The following is a 22,503-nucleotide window of genomic DNA, read 5'->3' on the forward strand; positions in this document are numbered from 1 at the left end:
TTAGCCGGTTAGGCTAAAGGAGACGGTGATTATGAGAAATGAATGAAATGGTGGAATGAAGAAAGTGAACGGGAGAACCCCGAGAAAACCTACGCACACGGTGTTTGTCCACCACAAAGTTCGCTTGGCGGGAGCAGGGTTTGAACCCGGGACCCCATGCACCAGAGGTGAACGCTCTACCACTGAGCCACCGCAGCCCCTCCAGACGCAGATAATACACGTGTTGGCAATTTGGCCAGGAAAGGAACGCGTAGTCTGTCTCATATCTCCGCCCATGCATACACAATAGGATGAGAATAGCGATTTACTTTATAGGCTTGATTTTAGCACAGCGTCAAGAGTTTCAAATCTTACAAGGGAACCTTCCGAAAATGATAGTTGCAGTGAAAGGTGTGACCTGCGCCAATTGAAAGAGCTGTAAGAGAGATGAGCATTCCCAAAAAATTAGCTGCCCATAGCAATAGGTTCAAAAAATATAAGGGGTGGAAGTTCGGGAAACACCAAGGTTGGACAAGGGGGAAAAGTGCAAATTCCGCAAAAAAAAGGGGGGCACGGCAAAATACAATGCTGACAAGTGATGTATAGAAAGGGACTTGCCACAATAGGGAACAAATGAAGGCCACCAGTAGGGTTAACAGTGTTGCCAACTGCAATGAAAAGTACATGTTTTGCAAAGAGCACTATATGAAGTGAGTGCAATATTCAGTATCAACCTGTCATGTAGAACATAAGATATGACGTGTATAATCAGTGGTACAATCTAACAAAAGAAAATAGAAAAACAGAAGTACGAAAAATACGGAAAGGACGAAGTTGGCCATAATGCGCCACATTTGATCACGAGCTGTGCATATTAGAATGAACAAAACAAGAATGCACCAACTATGCAGGAAACCGACGTACCTAGAGTCGAAAAGAAAAACGAGTTCCAAAGTTGGCAGCACTGGCCATGAAAATCCAGACAATTCTAATATAGTTAGGCCACTCGCTTCACAAAAAGAAAATTCCGGCAACAGGCATTAGCTTTCGCATCATTTGTACATGCTCGTCCACATTGTACGTGCAATTGTTCGATGAGACAATGGTCCAAACAGAAGATACATTTGCAGTGAGCACAGCGGAATCCGTCACACATGGTACAATGATCGCCTGTGAATGTCTCGAAACAGTACTCTAGAGGTGTCGAAACCTTTGGTGGTCTTTCTATCACATATCCACACCTGTAGAAAGTAAACATAATCAAAGGCTTGATCTGCTGTGTGTTGCTGTCTGCAGTGCTATCACCGCCTCTGCGACTGAAATAGTTTCAAAGCGAAAAAAATGTGACACATCCAGTTGTGCAGGAATGTACCCATGTCAGCGGGCGACAAACTTCTGTGAGACTCAAGTGCCCCCAAGTCCCCCATTATAGGGTCCCATGGGCCAACTTCAAAATTTCAAATAGCACCATCGGTCGAGTTATATTTCTTTCGATAAATCTTGGAATATGCAACAACGCATATCAGAAATATTTACTACATGGGATTTCAAAATGGCCGCCAAAAATATCTACTCGGTGACAAGAACAACGTGCGTTTTTGGCGGCCATTTTGAAACCCGTGCTTCATATAGCTTCATACCCTGTTCCCATTTAAAATGTTGCGGTTGACCCCTCGAGCCTCATAATGGGGGCCCTGGGGGACTTGCTTCTTACAAAGTTTTCTTGGCCCTCGACATGAGTACATTCCTGTGCAATTGGATTTGCAACATCGCTTTTCACTTCGCAGCAATATGAGATCACAATGTTCGATGCCATGTTAAGACACAACATATATTTGTGGCGGCCATTTTGAAAAACATGCTTTATATAGCAAATGTTTCCTATAGGTGTTGTTGCACATTCCATGATCTATCGAGAGAGTTACCACTCGGTTCCTGTTGCCATTAGAAAGTTTGAAGTTGGCTCCTGGGGCCCTATGATGGGGATCCTGGGGGCACTTGCTTCTCACAGACTTTCATCACCCCCTGACATTGGTACATTCCTGCACAACTGGATCCGTCACATTTTTGGTCGTTTCGCAAATCTTTCAGGTCACAAAGTTTGGTGGGACACCCTGTATATTCCCACATACGACCCAACCATGACATAATGTTCACTACTTTTATTATCGGTTGTTGGCTCAACCCAATCATTTCATGTTCCCCGATTTGGCATTGCCTCAATCATTCTAGCATTGATGCATTCCGAGTGATGCCTGTTGCCGGAATTTTCTTTTTGTGAAGCGAGTGGCCTAACTGTATTAGACTTGTATGGAGGTTCATGGACAGTGTTGCCAAGTTTGGAACTCGTTTTTCTTTTCGACTCTAGGTACGTCGGTTTCCTGAATAGTTGGTGCTTCTTGTTTTGTTCATTCTAATATGCACAGCTCGTGATCAAATGTGGCGCATTATGGCCAACTCCGTCTTTTCCGTATTTTTCGTACTTCTGTTTTTTCTATTTTCTTTTGTTAGATTGTACCACTGATTATACACGCCATATCTTATGTTTTACATGACAGGTCGATACTGAATATTGCACTCACTTCATATAGTGCTCTTTGCAAAACATGTACTTTTCATTGCAGTTGGCAACACTGTTAACCCCACTGGTGGCCTTCATTTGTTCCCTATTGTGGCAAGTCCCTTTCTATACATCACTTGTCAGCATTGTATTTTGCCGTGCCCCCCTTTTTTGCGGAATTTGCACTTTTCCCCCTTGTCCAACCTTACTGTTTCCCGAACTTCCACCCCTTATATTTCTTGAACCTATTGCTATGGGCAGCTAATTTTTTGGGAATGCTCATCTCTGTTAGAGTTCTTTCAATTGGCATCGGCCACATCTTTCGCTGCAACTATCATTTTCGGAAGGTTCCCTTGTTAGTAGAATATTAAATGTAATAAAATTTCTATAGTATTATTATCATATAAAATTATTACATACCATCGAATGGAAAATAATTCAGATATCCAAAATTACTAATTCAAGGACCACAATCAACAAATTAATTTAATTCAATCACTTAATATTACTGGCATTTGTAAGCATAATTAATTAACAATTAGCTTTGTAATGCATATAACATTCCATGAGAGGAGCTTTAGATAGTGTATATTTTATAATATTTTCTTTTTATTTATACTGGATATATACACAATTTGTTTATCATATTAACATTGACAGACATATACATGTTAACAAGCACCTTGAAGGCATCGATACTTTTGCTTTGACCAAACCTTGTTAGTAAGTTTTAATAACTTCAGGATTCATTTTCACTACTACTGCGGAAAGGTAATTTCCAGATTCCGGGAAATACAACTTAAGTTTGCTTTCAGATTTTTCAAGTTTTATTTCCTGAGATAAAGCAGTTATATATTTTTGAACAATCAACAAACACACACACGCACAACGAAAAAAGTCACCAATACAGTAGATTAACACATAGTCGTTTTTTTTCTTTATCCACACAGGGAAGATTTGAATATAACGTCTGGTCTTCATGGAAATGTCTCTGCCATCAAGCTTGTATTAATTGTAAAGAACACTAACAACATTTTCAAATTCACAACTACTACCAAGAGAATAGAGACGTATTTTTTTCTGCCTTATTTCTACAAAGGAAATTCAAGTATCGGAGGGTGTTACATAACGATCAACACTTGACACCTTTTGAGTATATATAAGTGCTGGTATATTGTTTTTGTGTTGATTTCTTCAGTATCCGAGTTTTCAGAATAAATCTTACTGAGAACTAATAGTTAAACACTTCATTGTTTGTGGAGAGTTATTAGTTTTATTTGTGGATATGGTGGATGTGACATCCCAGAGAAGTTCTCTCTTCGTTTACAGAAGTATTTAAATCCAAGGTTTGGAGAGAAAAAAAAATAAAGTTCGTCATCTTACAGCTAATATATTACAATTGATTTCACAAGGAATGCTCATTGTAGCATGTTATTTTTTTTTAACATGTAGCAGCCATGCCAAGGTACAAAATGAGAGATTAACTTCTCAATTATGGTTGCAATTGTTGTGCTACTCTGGATTCCAAATGCCGTAAAATAAGTTAGTTCTTTCGCAGAATTTCATATTCTACCTATTGTTCATTGAGTGAGTCAGTTCACATAACCATTCTCACCTTACAACTGAAATAACACCAAAGTTCGCAGTTCTTCAAAGAAAGATTATCCAAGATTAAGTTCAAAGGAAAGAATACTGATGGTTCTCGACTAGCAGCATTAAATTTCATTAATTCACTCAACGTTTAGAGTGCAACTTACTTTTCAGTTGAGACAGTACATACTGCTTAAAATGGGATGCAGCACAGTTCTTGAGGATTTATTCAAAGCTTAAAATAGTCAACGTAGGTTGAATTTCGGACCATGTGCACGTAATGCACTGTCTGCGGCAGTGCTTTATCATGAATGGCCACCCATATGAATTACTGTAAAACATGCGAAAGAATCAGGTACAGCGTAAACGCCGACAAAAGTGCTGTTGTTGCAACCATTAAAGGAAAACAAACCCTCAAGATCTTACAAATTACAGCCAGTGTAAGATGCAAGAACCAATAGATAGATCGAAGTCGTACGTACAGTGTCACAAAATTAATACGTATTCAAAAAAAAATAAATAAAATAAAAGTCTCTGGTTACCCAGTCAGGAGACAATGTGTGACTGTACTTAGTGACGTGAAACTGCACGATGATGAACACATGAAACTGCATGATGACGAGTTATTTTCCTGGGACATTCTAGACATCTAGGCACGAAAAAAACAAAAACATCAACAATATATTGAGGATAGGAATGGAGATGAACACGCCATACATCCTTGGTCTGGGTAATTTCGTTCCCGTGACAACGTTGAAAAATAAATCCCGCTCTTACGAATGAGCAGTGCTTTCTGGTGAGCTCGTCAGGAACATCGTGGAAGCGAACCCTCTTAAAAGTGTTTGTGTAATTGCAGGCAGGCTAAGCATACGCTATATTACTGTCCTTGTGGGTCCACGCAATCGATAAGGTGAAAATATTGGACTCACGAGTTGACACCGGCCAACAATAACCATCTCCTAGAGGTGTAAACTTCTCTGTGTGAATGTAATAACCAGGAATGTTTTCTGCATCTGATTGTCACATTTAATGAGACATGGATCTGCTACGATAAATGAGACGCCTAGTATCAAAATCCGCCACATTCATTTCGCATTGTTTCGAGTAATCTCGCAAAACGTGAAGCAAAGCAAATATACACGGGTACAAAGTCCCATATTTGGACTAGTTTTTTTTAGTATGAAATATTAAGCTTTGGAACAAAATTCTGTTTCTATGGAATTCCTTTACATAAAATATATAACAAACTATATATAACTCAATTTCGGTATAAAAAAAAAAGGATTTGGAGGCTTTTGATACTAGATGCTTCAAATGTAAACGGTGAAAACAGTAGCTGGATCACGATCAAAATCAGTACGGAACTATATCAAATCTATCGCAAACTTGCTCGCAAGTATTCCGCAATGATCAACAGACATGACGTCCTCATGTTGCTAGCAAAACAATTTTGTGAAAAATATGTTCATGTGGCAAAATAAAATTAAGTGATATAATTATGTTAAAAAGGAAAATAAAAATATTCACACTTCTATTTAAAAGAAAGTCATAAATGCATATTCAGAGACAAATGTGTTTACAACAATTAAATCACATATTGATGTAGGTAATGAGGCACACATACCTGCTTCTTGATGCTACGATGAAAAGACCATTTCTACATCGAAAAAAAAATAATAAATAATAATTTGACACATATTATGAAACGAAAACGATGTTATCGAGACTATGCAAAGGAATGCATCCCCACCTACGCTCAATTGTTTACATAGCAAAAACTCGAATAGGCTATGTTGTGTTGGCACAATATTAAGGACTCTGGGTTCACAGTGAGCAAATTTCTACATGTAATCACGGTAGAGGCTCTTCATGCACACGTCATCGGGATGTTTAACCTTGGATTGAAAGAGACACAAGTAGTCAGAAAAAAAAATGTAGAACGAATGGAAATAAACTCGGCATTTTTCAGTTGTGATTTTTTTTATTTCAGATTTTAAATATTTCTTTATTTTTTTCTCACTTTTAATATTATACGTTGACTAGATCAAAGCATTCCAACTGAATCTTAACTTAAGAATATAATAATAATAATAATAATAATAATAATAATAATAATAATAATAATAATAATAATAATAATAATAATAATAATAATAATAATAATAATATTATTATTATTATTATTATTATTATTATTATTATTATTATTATTATTATGTATTGCTAGTGGTCTACTATTCCACACTTAATTACATGCACGGAGAGGATACCCGCGACCGTTCGGTCTCTTTAATGGACGGGTTCCACCAAACAAGGCACCCCGCTCGTGGTTGCTCGAGCCTGGACCTGAGTCCTCGAGCACGAAGTGCACCGTCAAGATTTGTCCCCTAACCATGACGTCTTAGCGTGTAACCCCCATTCACTGAGGGAGTGTGATACGCCCACTGCGCGGCCAGACCGAAGTCCTGAGTGCCTACCAGTTAACCTACTGGTGGAGGCGGTCCTCCTAGCGAGTCAGGCCCTGCCATACCCTGCAGGCATGGTGGCCGAACGTTATAAGGCAAGCTCACCTTCCGCACATGTTCACCGTTACCCAGGTTCCTGGGATTAGTTCTCATATGCTACCAAATCCCACGGTACGACCACAGCTCAGCAGAGTCCAACCCAATCCGGGAACTCCAGGCAATGCCCGAGTGGGCTAGCGTCCCGGCCATGCCTACCTCTATCGTTCAACTGGCAACCGCCGTGTGTGGAGGTACCACACACACGTCGAGATGCTTCGCCGGATCCAATAGTACATGTTAAGTCACCATTTAAGTTTGGTGCCGGCCCATATCCTACAGAGTTTCCTCCCTTCCGCGTGATCAGAACCGTTGCCGAGATGCCTGGGATTGGCCCCTCCCCCCACTTCCGTTTAGCCCCCTAGCAGACAGGAATCTGACACTTCCCTCCCGGTAGGATCGTCCAAGCAATACGGGACTACCTCTCTTTTACATGTTGAGCTACTACGTACACGCTGAGATACTCTGTATCTCTTCCCAGACCCAACAGCACGTGTAAGTCGCCATTAAGAAGGGCCGTGGGCAATAATAATAATAATAAATATTTCTTTTACATAAAAATTTACTAAATGCTCGTGTTTTAGAAATTTCCTGCACTTTTTTGGTGCTCGAACAACTCTTCGCCATCTTGCGATCAATAAAGGCTCCTAAAACTTGGGTTATGTTGGCTTCAAGTGGTAACCAGCACATACTAACAGCTAATTAGTCCGAGGGAAAAAAACTAATATTTTTGTTTTTCGTCACACAGGTGGCATCTCGATTACTTCTTCAGAAGTTGGCGGAAGGGAACGGGCACTTGTACATTTCTTCGCATCACAGTCTCTAGACTTCTTTCATCATGCATCCTCGGTTGACCGGAGACTACTTCGACAAACCAGGTATTTCAGTTATCATTTCTTGTAAGTTGTACACCACCACACACACACACACACACACATATATATATATATATATATATATATATATATATATATATATATATATATATATATATATATATATATATATATATATATATATATGCATGCATACGCAGACACACACACACACAAATGACATTTCAATTGCACTAACTTAATACGTTGTGGGTAGCCGAAAAGTTGTTTCAATGTTGGCATTGCAATTAGTAGATTGATATCAGCTGATCAAATCTTTGCTTGAATAAAAGTATTTCAGCTATTTTAGCAAATGTCGAGCTATCACCCGTTAAAACTAACTGTACCATAACCACTATTAGCATGAAAGATTTGTTAACGTAGCTCAACCTCTCTCAGACAAGATTGGTCAGGAAAGGATTAAAATATGGAATGAATACTTTGTTAATGTCAAGAGTGTGGAACAAATTTCCGGCCACCACTTACAAGGACATGATTGGCTATAAGAATCTTGCAACTTAAATAATTATAGTATGACTACTATTAAGACGCAAGATTTGATCGTTGCATTAAAAAAATCTTGAATTGCAATTAAATTGAACGTATTTTTTTAGTTACGAAACTAAAAATCATACTCCTTGGAAGTGGTATCAGAACCACTACACGGCTTTGTGGTTAAGTCAATTCAGACTACAAGAAATCAAACTTGGTAAGACGAGCATAAAAATACATGCATTAGCGAACTGATTAGAAAGAATCACAAAAATAACCTGCGAGAAAACAATGCTAATATATGATAAGTTTCACGACCAATACGCCTGAATAAAATAATCAATCAAAACCATCTTGCTTTAAACCATCCATACTTGACACTACCAACGTGAAAATTTAGTCAGTCTAATTGAGGTTGTTTTGGGCAAATTAAGAGTAAGATACGGTATGTATCTCAAGGATATGATCGATTATAATCATCTCTCTGGAAACTCTGCGACTTACTTACAACATTAAAAAAAAAAAAAAAAAACTGTCACTATCTCGAATCATTTTAGAGAAACCAACGCAACGATGAGTTTTTGGGAAGTTTTCCTATCCCATTTTTTTGTTTAAAAAAAGAACTTGGCCTATAACAATAACCTAACTTCAGAGTCTTGCACAGTATGCTCACGGTTACCATACATAATTTGATAAATGCATCTCCGATAGTCTTTGTGAAAAGTTCATTCACATAAACACGTAAATTGACGAATCAAGCTTTTTTTTTCTTTCGATAAGCTCATTAAAACCCCACACAAATTAAAGATAGTCTTCAATGATACTACTACTACTACTACTACTACTACTACTACTACTAATAATAATAATAATAATGAACCATAATATGTCAATCACTTTTCAAGTGATGCTTCGCAAACACCCTGATTTTTTTTCAGGAAGGAGATATAATGTTTTAACTCACTGAGGAGATACAGAAAATTATTCATGCATTTGTCCCGTAATAACCTCCCGGGAATAAATATGTGTAATATAAGCCTCATAGACGGCTCGGAAAGGAGAGAACATTGCAAACAACCGAAAACTCCTTGGCAGGAAGCCCACATCGCGAATACCCCCGCTGTTGTTACTTTTTCTTTACCGGAGTCTACTACTTGTTTTATTCAAGTAACCCTCCTCCTCTATTGTCTTCATGATGGTTAATGAATACTGCACTGCCAACACGATCTAGTTTTCTCAAAGGGACATACGTATCAAACTATTGATCAAATTTATCACTGTTTTACTCCAGTGATCTTATGCGAAACCAGTAGTCCAGCACGGTTACAACGTTTGGCTTGATATAACAGTTATGCTCTAAATTTTGAAATTTTATTCCTCTTCGATTCACTTTTGTTTTTGAAATATTCAAAAGCTTCATCTCAGCAAGCTTCTATGGGTTAAGAACAATGCATATGCTAAATTTCACCTTTTTAGTCAAGAGTTTCCGAAGATAAAATTATCAGTGAGTTAAATTTGAAAATAAAAAAATAAGCATTTTCTCAGTACCATTTTAAAAGGGTGTGTAAGTACTATTAAGTAAAAATAAAAATATTCGGGACATGTATAAGGGGATCAGCGAATTTAAGAAAGGCTATCAACCTCGTGCTTATATATTAAAGAAATCTGACGGAACAGTTCTCACCGACACGGATAGCCTCTTAAATAGATGGAAAGATTTCTTTGACGATTTGCTGAACACGCAGCCAAAAACTAATGTGCGTGGAGAAAAGGAGATACACACCGCAGAACCGTATATTCCAGAACCCAATCGAATAGAAGTGGAAGCCGCTATAAAGAAATTGAAGAAACACAAATCTCCGGGTGTAGATGAAATTCCGGCTGAGTTAATTTTAGCTGGAGGCGAAAAATTGTGGAACAAGATACACAAACTCATTCTCCTTATCTGGAACAAGGAAGAATTGCCACAAGAGTGGAAAGAATCAATCATTGTTCCAATTCACAAGAAAGGCGACAAAACTGACTGTAATAATTATCGAGGCATTTCTCTTCTGTCAACATCCTATAAAATCCTTTCAAATATTCTGTTAGCAAGATTGACCCCATACGCAGATGAAATTATTGGAGATTATCAGTGCGGATTTAGACGAAATCGATCAACTATCGACCAAATATTTACCATTCGCCAAATACTCGAAAAGAAGTGGGAATACAATACCCCGGTACATCAACTATTTATTGATTTTAGAAAGTCTTACGACTCGGTTAGGAGAGAAACATTATACAACGTTCTTACAGAACTTGGAATACCGAGAAAGCTAATTAGATTAATTAAGATATGTTTAAGTGAATCCCAAAGTAAAGTCCGGGTAGGAAAATTTTTGTCCACGAGCTTCCACGTCGAAAATGGCCTGAAACAAGGAGATGCGTTGTCGCCATTATTATTTAACTTTGTGCTGGAATACGCCATAAGGAAAATCAAAGATAGCAACCAGGGCCTAGAGTTGAACGGCATTCACCAGGTTATGGCATATGCTGATGATGTAAATTTAATAGGGGATGATAGGAGAACAGTAGAAATAAATGCAGAGATCTTATTAAACGCTTGCAGGGACATGGGTTTAGAAGTAAATGCAGAGAAAACTAAATACATGGAAGTGCGTCGGGACGGTAATACGGCAAATTGTGGAGGCGTTAAAATATTAAATAATACTTTTGATAAAGTGGATACTTTCAAATATTTAGGATCAATATTAACAGACGAAAATCATATTCACGAAGAAATTAAATGTCGACTAAAAGCAGGGAATTCGTGTTACTATTCGGTTCAAAATCTCTTGTCGTCGCGAATTCTGTCGAGGAATTTGAAGCTTAAAATATATAAAACGATAATCGTGCCTGTTGTTCTGTATGGTTGTGAAACATGGTCGCTTACTCTGAGGGAAGAACATAGACTGAAAGTATTTGAGAACAGGATCCTGAGAAGAATATTCGGACCCAAGAGGAACGAGAATGGGGAATGGCGGAAGCTTCATAACGAGGAACTACATAGTTTATACGGTTTACCCAACATTGTTAGGGTTGTCAAGTCTAGGAGGCTTAGGTGGGCAGGTCATGTAGCTAGAATGGAAGAAAGTAGAAACGCTTTCAAAGTCTTGGCTGGTAGACCCATAGGAAAACGACCACTAGGAAGACCTAGGCGCAGATGGGAGGACAATATTAAGATGGATCTCGCAGAGATAGGAATACAAAGTAGAAACTGGATGCAATTAGCTAAGGATAGAAGTCAGTGGAGAGCTTTTGTGAACGCGGCACTGAACCTCCGGGTTCCATAGGCCATAGAGTTAGTTAGTTAGTTAGTGTAAGTACTATTAACATAATATAATTTACTTTTAAGTTAACGTAATGTTAGGGGTATGATATATAATGAGGCTTAGTGTATGGAATGAGGCTTGAGTAATACTTCAAGGCGGAAAGTATTTTAGTGTTAGAACTGTACTAGAGAATGCGAAATAGAGAAGAAGTGAGAATGGTTGCTATGTAGTTATGAAGATATCAAGTTAGTTGTTTATGGAATTTGGAGAGATATCACGTTTGTTGTCGTAGTTTGGAGTTTTTGCAAAATAATGGAAAGTGATAAACAGAGTTAGGTGAGAGAAAGGTGATATAATTAGTCAAGAGATTTGAAGGTATTCAGAGAATATGTTTTTTTTTTTTTTTTTTTTTTTTTTTAGAAGTGTGAAATAAAGAGTATCGTGAAACCTTCATGTTATTGTATATGATTAGTGAACAGGAATGGCAGAAGTTTTAAAGAGAAGTTTCAGGAAAGAGTTTACATTAACAGATTCTATTAGAAATAGCTCAACAGATTGGCGCAGCCTATAAAAGAAGTCTACGCATCCAATAGAGACAATGGCACAACATTATGGAAAGGAAGCTACATATAAGAATATTCTACAATATATGGAAAACCTGAGTGGAAAAAAATCACCTGTGGATTCTGGTGAAATTCAGGAAACGTGATCTTGTAATTTGTAATTTACAAGAAGAAATTATGAACATGAAAACTATGGAAAATCAGGATAGATATACATCAAATGGATTAAGTTCGTCCAGAAGGATAAACAAGAGAGTTGGATATTCGTCGTCATGCGACTCTACGTATCCGAACAAGGAAAGAAAATGAGATGTAATAAATGTCAGAAATCTCATATAAGAGGAAAGTGTTCAGCTTATGGCAAGCGTTCTTTGAAATGCATTGGCTTACACCATTTTGCACCAGCGTGTATATTACAATCAGTGGAGGAAATGGGAAAGCAGTTAAAGGTAGAGAATTTTGAAAACAATAACTACAGTGCAAAAAAAAAAAGCAATCTAATACTAATGGCGTAAGTCCAGTAGTCTCAGAACCAAGAAGGGTGCCTGAGTTTTATCGTGTTTACACAATGGGGTCACTGAATTACCAATCAGAGACCAGTATTACACTACATGTTATAAACAGAGTTAGGTGAGAGAAAAATGATATAATTAGTCAAGAAATGTGAAGGTATTCAGAGACTATGTTATTTTAGAAGTGTGAAATAAAGAGTATCGTGAAAACTACATGCTATTGTATATTTTGATTAGAGAACAGGAATGCCAGAAGCTTTAAAGGAGAAGTTTTAGACAAGATTTTACATTAACAGATTCTATTAGAAATAGCTCAACTTGTAACGACTGGATACTTAATACATATGAGTTATACCTGTATAAATGCTATCGCTGACTAAAAATTTTATTTAACATATTGTTAATATGGGAAAACAGATACGGATATATAAATAGAAATTGCAAATTTATATAAACTCATGGACGATGTATATCCTTTAAGAAATTTAGATAGTGAAATTGAATCTTTTAGTTTTACGTCTCACAATTATACCATTTAGGTTAAATGAGATGATCAATTAAAGAAATATAATGATTATGAAGAAACTGATAGAATGGGAATTTGAAAGCAAACGGGAGATTCCTCCAAGAAATAACACCAATATGATGCTGTTCATAAATTTAGATCTAATAAAAAAATGATGGGTAAAATACCTATCCATCAACATAGGTCATCTACATCCAACTGAATTGTATAATGTGAACATGGACAATAATTATAAAATTAGATAGTGATCAATAATAAAATAAAGACACATGAGTCTAAATATTCTGATGAAAATAGATTTGCGACTGAATATTATATATATATATATATATATTCAGAAGTTTAGCGTTAAGAAGGCGAGATTTAAGTTTTGCATATCACAAATTTGTTCATTAGTTGCACGACATTTCTGAGGAAATTTTTTAAACATTAAACGCAGAAAAAGTTTCAGAAACTTAAGTCACTTCTTCATATTCTTTGAAAGTGAAAAATCAAAAATTAAGAAGAACGAAAAAGATAAGAGATTGAACGGGGGTGGTTAAATTTACTGGAGCAGATTGAAGAACGTAGTGGGAGAAATGAGTAAAGATTTATGGCTGAGTTCGTCGACTTGCCCACAATTTAAATGCTAATGAAGTTAAATGTCACTATGGGATTTACTTTATGATACGAAAGGAAACCGGTAAGAGCTGTCTCACCCGCTTATGCAAAATTCAGTCTTCCAAAGTACGATAACATTTCCTTAGTTTCCTTAGACTCAAACAACCTTCCGCTTGTATCAAGATGAATACAGTAACCCAATACTGACGAAAAATCACAGAAATATTGAAGCCACTTACGGAAGCATCTTAAATCTACTATGTAAAATGAAAAACATTAACTTTATTGATTATCCATAGTACTTGGGAATAATAATGCATGCGGAAGGGGAATAACGATATAAATCAGATTGTTTCTGACAAAAACTGATTTAAATATTTAAATATCTACATAACAGAATACCGAGCAGAAATTACTTAATGCCACAGACGTAAACTAACTAACTCACTCTATGGCCTATGGAACCCGAATGTTCAATGCCGCGTTCACAAAAGCTCTCCACTGACTTCTATCCTTAGCCAACTTGATCCAGTTTCTACTTTGTATTCCTATTTCTGCGAGATCCATCTTAATATTGTTGTCCCATCTGCGCCTAGGTCTTCCAGTGGTCGTTTTCCGATTGGTTTTCCAGTTAAAGCTTTGAAAATGTTCCTACTTTGTTCAATTCTGGCTACATGACCTGCCCACTTGAACCTCCTAGATTTGATGATCCTAACAATAAGTGACTTGTCTGCTTCCACGGTTTGACGGTATTTACTGAACACTTGACTGCGGCCAGCATACATTGCGCCCGTTTCCTTTGACTCGGAACCACAAACTCATCAATGGATGTGCGGGCACCGTTGATGGTGTGCTGAGAAGTTGATGGGATACCTTTGCTTCTCTGATCTGTTCAATTGCCTGAAATATCATAGTAGAACATCAGCTATACTGTAGTTAGTTGTCACCTCGTCCGGCATAGCTTTCCGCCAGAGAGGGATTGTTTCTTTCTGTTAATTGGTTTATTTTTTATCGTTTGTAATGTCCAACTACTGTTGTTTAACCGAACACCTTTCTTACCACAATGTGAGCCTTTTCTATCTTCATTTCTTTTTGTTTTCTTCCTCGTATATTTACATTTATTGTTAATCCATGTTCCGTTTTCATTCCTTACACATCTGATTATTATGCTCCTTAGTTTCTTGTAGTGCTCTTTTTTTTTTTGCATCAGACGAGTAAATTTAGGCCAAAAAAGAGGGTAACCTAGAAGTAATTGTAACAAAAAGTATTTTTATTGTTTCTGGTTCTATTGGGTGTTCTGAATAACATATCAAAAGTCTACGAAAATCCGACTAAGGAAAGCCGCCATTTTGGGCCTCCATCTTGGATAATTTCATAAACCATTTTGATGAACTTTTCTTGTAATATCTTAGCAATGAGTCAAGCTAGAGACTTGGTTCTTGTCCCAAATCGAAGCTAATGAACAATATAATCACCAAAATGTACAATCGGTATAATTGTATGAAGAATTATTTAAAATTTGGTTACTGTTAGCATCAAAACGTTGTTGAGTTAGTTTTATTTTGTCACTTTCATGGCTAATAACTATGAAATCCTCAGAGATACTGGAAAACACCCGACGTAAAATTAATAGATCCCAGTCTTATCTTTCCATCAACAGCAAAACTGTTTATCTATGTCTGAAAGTAAGAGGGCTACATGGTTTTATTCAATGCAGACTTTTGTATTTTGAGTCACTCACATACGCAATTCAGGTACTGTGTTTAGGCAACAAAACAAGAAGGAAGTTGGCAGAAACAATAAATGACATGTTGGATAAAAATAAGTAACTATAACTCCCTTTCCGTAGTGTCGATTTTCATCAAGTTGATGACGAAGTAAAGGGCATAAGCTCTAGATGAAAAAGATAAACATGAATTTTCAATAATTTACAATTACATGTGTGATTAAATATGTTTATTTACATCATTTGATACGAAACATCATGTAAAAATCTTATATGATGTAATGATAACAACTAATTTTTAAATGTTTTTCGCATTTTGTGTAACACAATATGCGAAAAACATGTAAAAATTAACTGTTACCATTGTTTTTGTAAAAAGTATATTGCACTACAAAGTTGGCTAGTTTAACGATAGCATACGTTTATCAAAGCCACCAACTTTATCACTATTAATGAATAGATTATATACAACATGTTTTTATTAACATACCTGCTCTGTTTCTTGCAGTTGCATTGCATGGTAGAACACGGAGTTGTAGAGCAGTCACATTTTATGAACTTCAACAACTGCTCAGGCGCGGCGAGTTGGGCCGTCGTCACTGGTGACAGATGTCCATCACGAAGTTCCCAACAACATTGCAGTGGATCGAGGTCATTGGAAAACTAGGCCTGAACCTGTAGATATACACGTAGAGTGATAATAGCAGGCATCTTCAGTAAGCGGCAGTACTTCAGGTGTCACTTGAGCTGTCGACTTAACGGTTTTGGAGATAAACTTGTGACAGCGAATGTCAATGAGAGTTTTATCAACTCGACCCCCATATAGACACACCATAGCTTTATTACCAGATCTCTTGATTTGTTCTTGTGTTCTCTCAGCAATTCACAATATTGTAACCTGTTCTCGGAAACACTCGTTCTACCGCAAGAGTAGAATGGAAAGCGGTTTCCCTAACCTGTATGGTTTGGATGTAGTGTCGCATCTCAGTAGTGCATGAGCGAAGACTATATGTGAGAACACGACATCACCCAATGTTTGTTTCAATGCTCTAATGTCGTAGACAATCACACTTTTGGAACTTTTCTTTGGTTCAGAATTCAGGAAGATATAATTGAGTTTGTTGTCGAAATAGTGGATTAACAGGACTAGATTGTCAGTGTCTTCACCAATAACTGCTGTCAGACACACCTGCGATATTTCAATAGTTTGTTTTATTATACAATCAGGACATCTGCGTCACCAGGAGCATGTTTCGTACCATACCCCGCTTCCGTAAACTTCTCAGTCAACAGTGTTATAAAAGTCTGCATGATCTCTTTGTTGTTCAAGAACATGTACTTGTTGATATCGAGAACTGTCGACTGAGTTACATGCACTTTTGGTCCCTCCAGACCGCTGTTGCGCTTGCAGTGAGCCTCCTTTGTTTGTTGATTTTGTTGATAAGTTTTCTCCTTGGTAGGCATAAAATATAATAGTTGCTTGCCCGAACTTTGACTTAACATACTGTACATATGAAATGAAGAGTGCTTCAAATGTTTCTTGCTTACTCGAAGGCAAACGGTGAAGCAACCACCCACCATCAATGACAGTACACATATCCTGGTGTTGTAGGGTTGCTTGGCATTGGCTGCGCAAGTACGTTGTAGGCTGGGTCTTTCCAGAATCTCTCATAAGTAAAAGGTGTATCAAATATCGAACCTTTGTATACACATAGATCGTAATGGAAAACAAGTTTCAAATAGAATTCACTGCTTTTTGTGTAAAACAGAAGACGCTGTAGAAGCCGTTAAGGGTCCATATAAAATGTCTCACCCTTCGCTTCAACTACCCGTACAACCCTAATTGGTTTCACCATTTTGTTTCTCTTGAATAAAAATTGTGTAACCAATTTATCGTTTATATCAACAAAAAATATGCTCCCTACTTCACCCTATTTCAGGATTTATTTCTGCAGAATATTAATGCCTGCAATTACATTTCTTAGATTTTAGTCAGGATTGGAAAATGCTGAGCCGTTCCACAAATTCCGTATTTTTTGTGCATCGGCGTTGTCCCTCTTCACGCGGGATTTTGCCAGCGTTATATGATGCTCGGTCATCGCCTGTTGAACTCCAGTAAACTCTTGCATCCCCTGGTCGAGAAGTGCACGAATGGGTCGCGACATCACCTATACGAGCTGCTGCTCTTGTGTCATTCCTTTACCATGTATTAACTCATTGTTACTGCCCCCATTAGTACTTGCTCAATTAGCAAATCCGTGGAGAGTCCTTCCAAAAACCTATTACTCCCCCTTACAACGTGTAGTCCACTCAAGAAAGCTGTGTGTACCTTTGGAGACACATCTTTAAGTTCTAACATGCTTTGTAAGTATATTCATGCTGAACATGAATACGAATTATGGCCACATGTTGCGAAAACAGGAAGCAATCCACTTACCGTATGCAAATACATTTTCCAATTGCCTGTTCATTCAGCTTTTTAATAAATGAATTCAGAATCCACCATTTCAATGTACACCATACAAAGTGCAGCACTTCTGCTGGTCTCCAGGTCCATTTTTTTATCCAGTACGTTTTTGTAAAGTCTGCTGATTACATCATTAGGAATGTCGTATCCGACATTTTCTTTTTCATAAATTGTTTAAATTTTAATCGTTTTACAGTTATATCGGTGCTTCCAGGTTCTGTACTTGCCGCTTCCTTAGCTAAAATATTATTAAGGACTGATAACACGAATAGTTCTGGCAATTGCTTCACTGTATTTCCTGCATACACAACCTCCAAAATTTTAGCCAAACCGGATCATAACATGACAAAAACAATGCACCCAAGGAAATTCATAGTCGTGTGCAGACCTCCTAGTCTGAGGATACATTTCTTTAATGGAGTACCTCGTGATTCGCTGCTTACAATTCCAGCTGCTTTCAAGCACAACGGTTGATCAAAGGTTACTATAAGAACTTAATTGTAACGTGCTGCATACTTTGCTATAAAAAAACAGCGTTGACAGAATGCAAAACTCATTGGTTGGATCCATAGCGGTAATAGAAGGAAAACCACAGATGGTACAGTATGATACTCACCCTTGTGAAACAGTTGACTCACTCCCTGCTAGTCAGTTACACTTAGCTTTAGAAGACGTGAAATATTCCACAGTATGTCGACTTTTTTCCCCAGGGATCCAAAATAACATGTTGTTTCTGCCAACTTCCTTCTTGTTTTGATGTCTAAACACAGTACTCCAATTGCGTATGTGCGTGACTCAAAACACAACACCCTGTATCACACAAAACCATGTGGCTCCCTTACTTTCAGACATAGGTAAACGGTTTTGGTGTCGATGGAAAGATAAGACTGAGATCTATTAATTTTATTTTGGGGTGTTTTCCAATATCTTTGATGATTTCATAGTTATTAGCCATGAAAGTGTCAAATTCGGCATAATCTTAAAATTCGGCATAATGGGTAACTTTTCCTTTAGTGCTGGGCTTGAATGTATCTGATATTCACTAAACTAACTTCCTGCATGTGCATCGCCTTGTTTACGGTAAAAGTAAATGATGATTTTGATTATTACGTAACTACCGCAATATATTTTTTTTCTATCATTTACAGTCCCTGGTCCATGCAACATCTCCGGATTATGGTGTAATATGACAAAATTGACAGTACCAGGTGGTGTTAACACATGTGGCTGGCAAACAACTATGCAACAGATAGACTGTTACAAACAAACAAGAAACTTGAAAATCATTGAAAAATACTGTCAAGATATATTTCTAGCCTTATTGAATTGTCAGGTATTCAAGAACTATTAGAGTGCTGGCTGCCTAGAAATTAACAAACTATTAACTATAAGCAATCATCTGCACATCCGCTGATAACTTCTTACTATCTACTTAGCGCAGTTACTCTGAAGCTTAGAAGATTAGTTTGAGGCTCCTCTCTGCGACGAGACTGTATAAGAATGTGAACCAACAGTTTACCATGAACTTCAACACCATGATTTCTGACGAAGAATTAGACCCAAGCCTTCTTTACCAGAGACATGAACTTGAAAATCTTTTGCCATTGTTTGTAATTTGTAATTTGCATGTCTACAGATGTAAAGTCACAATATACAGGTGAAATAAGAAGAGTGGGAGGAAATGGAAGAACCCCCCAAAGAACTCACGCAAACAATATTTGTCCACGACAAAGCCTACTTCATGGAGCTGGGAGCAAACCAGGGGACCCACAGACAATACGTGATTGTTCTACCACTAAGTCACTGCTGCCCAAGGACCGTTCTTGGTCTATGTTTATGTTCAATTTATTTAATGATATATTATTATGTGCTTGTCTGGTATTTTAAAACGAATGCCGGAATATACAATTCCACCTGGTAGCATATTCAAGTAAATTACTTCATTTCATATAAATCATACCATGCAAGTCACACTGAGTAGAAGATTATTCATGTATTCCAAACACTAACAATAATTAGACAAAGAAAAATAGGTTCGTACAACGTACTGATAATATAAACTTCATAATTTGGAGTTACTGTATGAATTATGCTTATTTAGAGATTCATACGTAATAAAGTTTGGGTAGAAGAAAAAAGAGAGGCAATTCATAAATTTATAGAGTTACATTGCATTTCTCTATATATTCATGGTAGAATACATTATATTCACGATTCCAGTCCCTCTCTGTAGCTACTGATTTATTCACAATATTACGTAATAATACTAAAAGAATCACAAATTTACCAGAGTTGCATTCCGAGTGGTACAAGGTGTATATATATATATATATATATATATATATATATATATATATATATATATATATATATATATATATGTGTGTGTGTGTGTGTGTGTATTGAAGTACGTAGATTGGAACTACTATCAGGAGCTCGAAGCTCGTAAACTGTTTATGACAAAATACGATCCTAGTGCTTGCGTCCTTTCTGTTATTTGCTGAAATAAAACATACCCATAATTCTATTTTACAATTCATGGGCTTACTAGCTAGCATGCCGCAGCCACTCTTGAATGGTAAGACTGCCTACAGGCAAAATGGAGGAAAGGTTTCATATTTCAAACGGTCGCTGACATTAACGACAAACTCAAGAGCTGAGCAAAGTGAATTATGAAGTTTTTTTTTTTCTTTTTTTTTTCGTGACATATCAAAATCTCGTATGACACAGTTCAACTTAAATCACGAATAGAAGAATGAAAATTCTTTGAATAAATGCCTATTTAAAACAAATTTCCATAAAAAAAGCAAACATTTGAAACTGAACATCTTTATTCACTGAAGGTAAAAAATGCATTTTTTTTAGACTGCCTATCAGATTTCTCTGTGTACCTTGCCGTGGACGAGTTGATAACATTCGTGCTGTTGAGTGCATAGTTCCAGGTTTGATTCCCAGTGGGAATATTTGCTTTAAATATGAGAACAAATAAGTAGTGGCTCGCATACAACTTTAACAGGTAGGTACGATGCTAAAACTGGATGTTAAACCAAAATCAATTCAATCCAATTAGCACTAACACAGATAGTACGAAAATGTGAAAACATAAGAAATTCAATACTAAAGTACTTCTTGATCGATGTTCAGAGAATGTAAATGTAACAGCTGAAGTTTAACGTGTCGTGGAGCTATCATATGAGCCAAAGAAAGCAGGTGATAAGGGAAAATGAAATAAAATCTTTCAGTTTAACGTCCCTCCCTTATGTCCTGTACGTTAAGGGGAACGGATTATTAGGACAAATGATTGATGAAGGAAGAAATGGCGAAATGATAATGCGAGAGGAAACCGGAGTACTTCGAGAAAACCCAACCACAAACCTATTTTCGCGGGGATCGAACAAAGGTATTTATGCATTAGGGGTAAGCGCTTTATCATTGATACGTTGTGTAATATGTATAATTGCTCACACACACACACACAATATGTTTATATGGTTCTTTATCTGTGATGTTGCCACATAGTGCACTTTGTTTCTCCAAACGAGGACGAGGACCCGAAAGTTATATAAATACATTGCTTTATTTTGAATTGTAGAATAATGTTCTATAGTCAGATTGTGCCATTTCTAGAACCCCGATATAATGCCAAAGTGCATGTGCCAAATCACATGATGATGCTTCTAAAATCGGGGACGTCTCAAGAATACCTATACGGGGGACAACTTCACAATTTTAAATGAAAACAGGGATTGATTTTGCTCCCATTGTAACAATAGCTAAATTTTGAACAACTTTGTGACGAAACGCTTTGCCATATCTTTTACCGTTTGGCAGCTACACGAGGTCAGTAATAAGTCAACGCGAGAAATTCTGAATGCTGCAACTCAAAAAGAATAGCAAATAATTGTTTGAAACTGAAGCGAAGTACAAAAACGCATATGCGGAAACAAACGGTGCAATTTTTGAAAACAGTTTCGTCTCGAGGATACTTCTATTGAGGGCCACTGAACTTCAAAATGTCAAATAGAAACAGAGGTCGATTTGCCCTCTTTGTAAATCAGAGAGGTAGTCAATTTTGCACTATGCCCCCTCATCCTCTGTTCAGTTTACTGAAAACTTTCGTTCTACTGCTTCTCTAACACACCACCGCCAACATCTCGCCGGTGCTTGTGCCATCGACCGTTACCAACCCAGCCATCTTACGCGTTTCTACCAAGTTGAATATTATATAGTCTTACCATAAATACTGTCCCAATTTTAGAGAGTGGCTGTACTTCCGCCTGTACAAGCGAGAGATATCAAGATCGGTATCGTGAAGCGTAAGTCATTGCTGAATAAGCTGAACAAATGTAAAGGTGTCAGTTGTAAGTGTTCAGGATGGAATGGGTCAAGTATGAAAATTGTGTGGCCATGATAACGTTGCGCAAACTAAAGAAACACCAGGGGAGATTTTCAAAACCCTCCAGAAGATGCAAACTAGTAAAAAGAATCGTTTCTGGCACTATCCGGCGCTTTGTTGAGACTGGAACTGTCAAAGATCGCCCGCTACAAGGAAGACTACGCACAATACGGAACTTGCGGCATGTACTCAACGAAATCCAGTTAGGAAACAGTCAGTTATGGCTTTTGAGCTAAATACTGTATATCGAAAATGTACAGTGTATATCTTGCGCGTTGAACAGTAACCTTGGACTGCATGCTTACAAACAACGCAAAGGACATCTCCCGAGAAATGAATTGA

General features: G+C 37.2%; 1 protein-coding gene across 1 annotated transcript in view; it reads right to left on the bottom strand.

Annotated features, from left to right (window-relative positions):
* The window catches only part of LOC145687313 (cell adhesion molecule Dscam2-like), a 1,291,367-nt gene that overhangs the window by 436,140 nt on the left and 832,724 nt on the right, over positions 1-22,503 (bottom strand). The window lies entirely within an intron of this gene.

This window comes from Thermobia domestica, chromosome 6, assembly GCF_964235325.1.
Source record: "Thermobia domestica chromosome 6, izTheDome1.hap1.1, whole genome shotgun sequence".
NCBI classification, from domain to species: Eukaryota; Metazoa; Arthropoda; class Insecta; order Zygentoma; family Lepismatidae; genus Thermobia; species Thermobia domestica.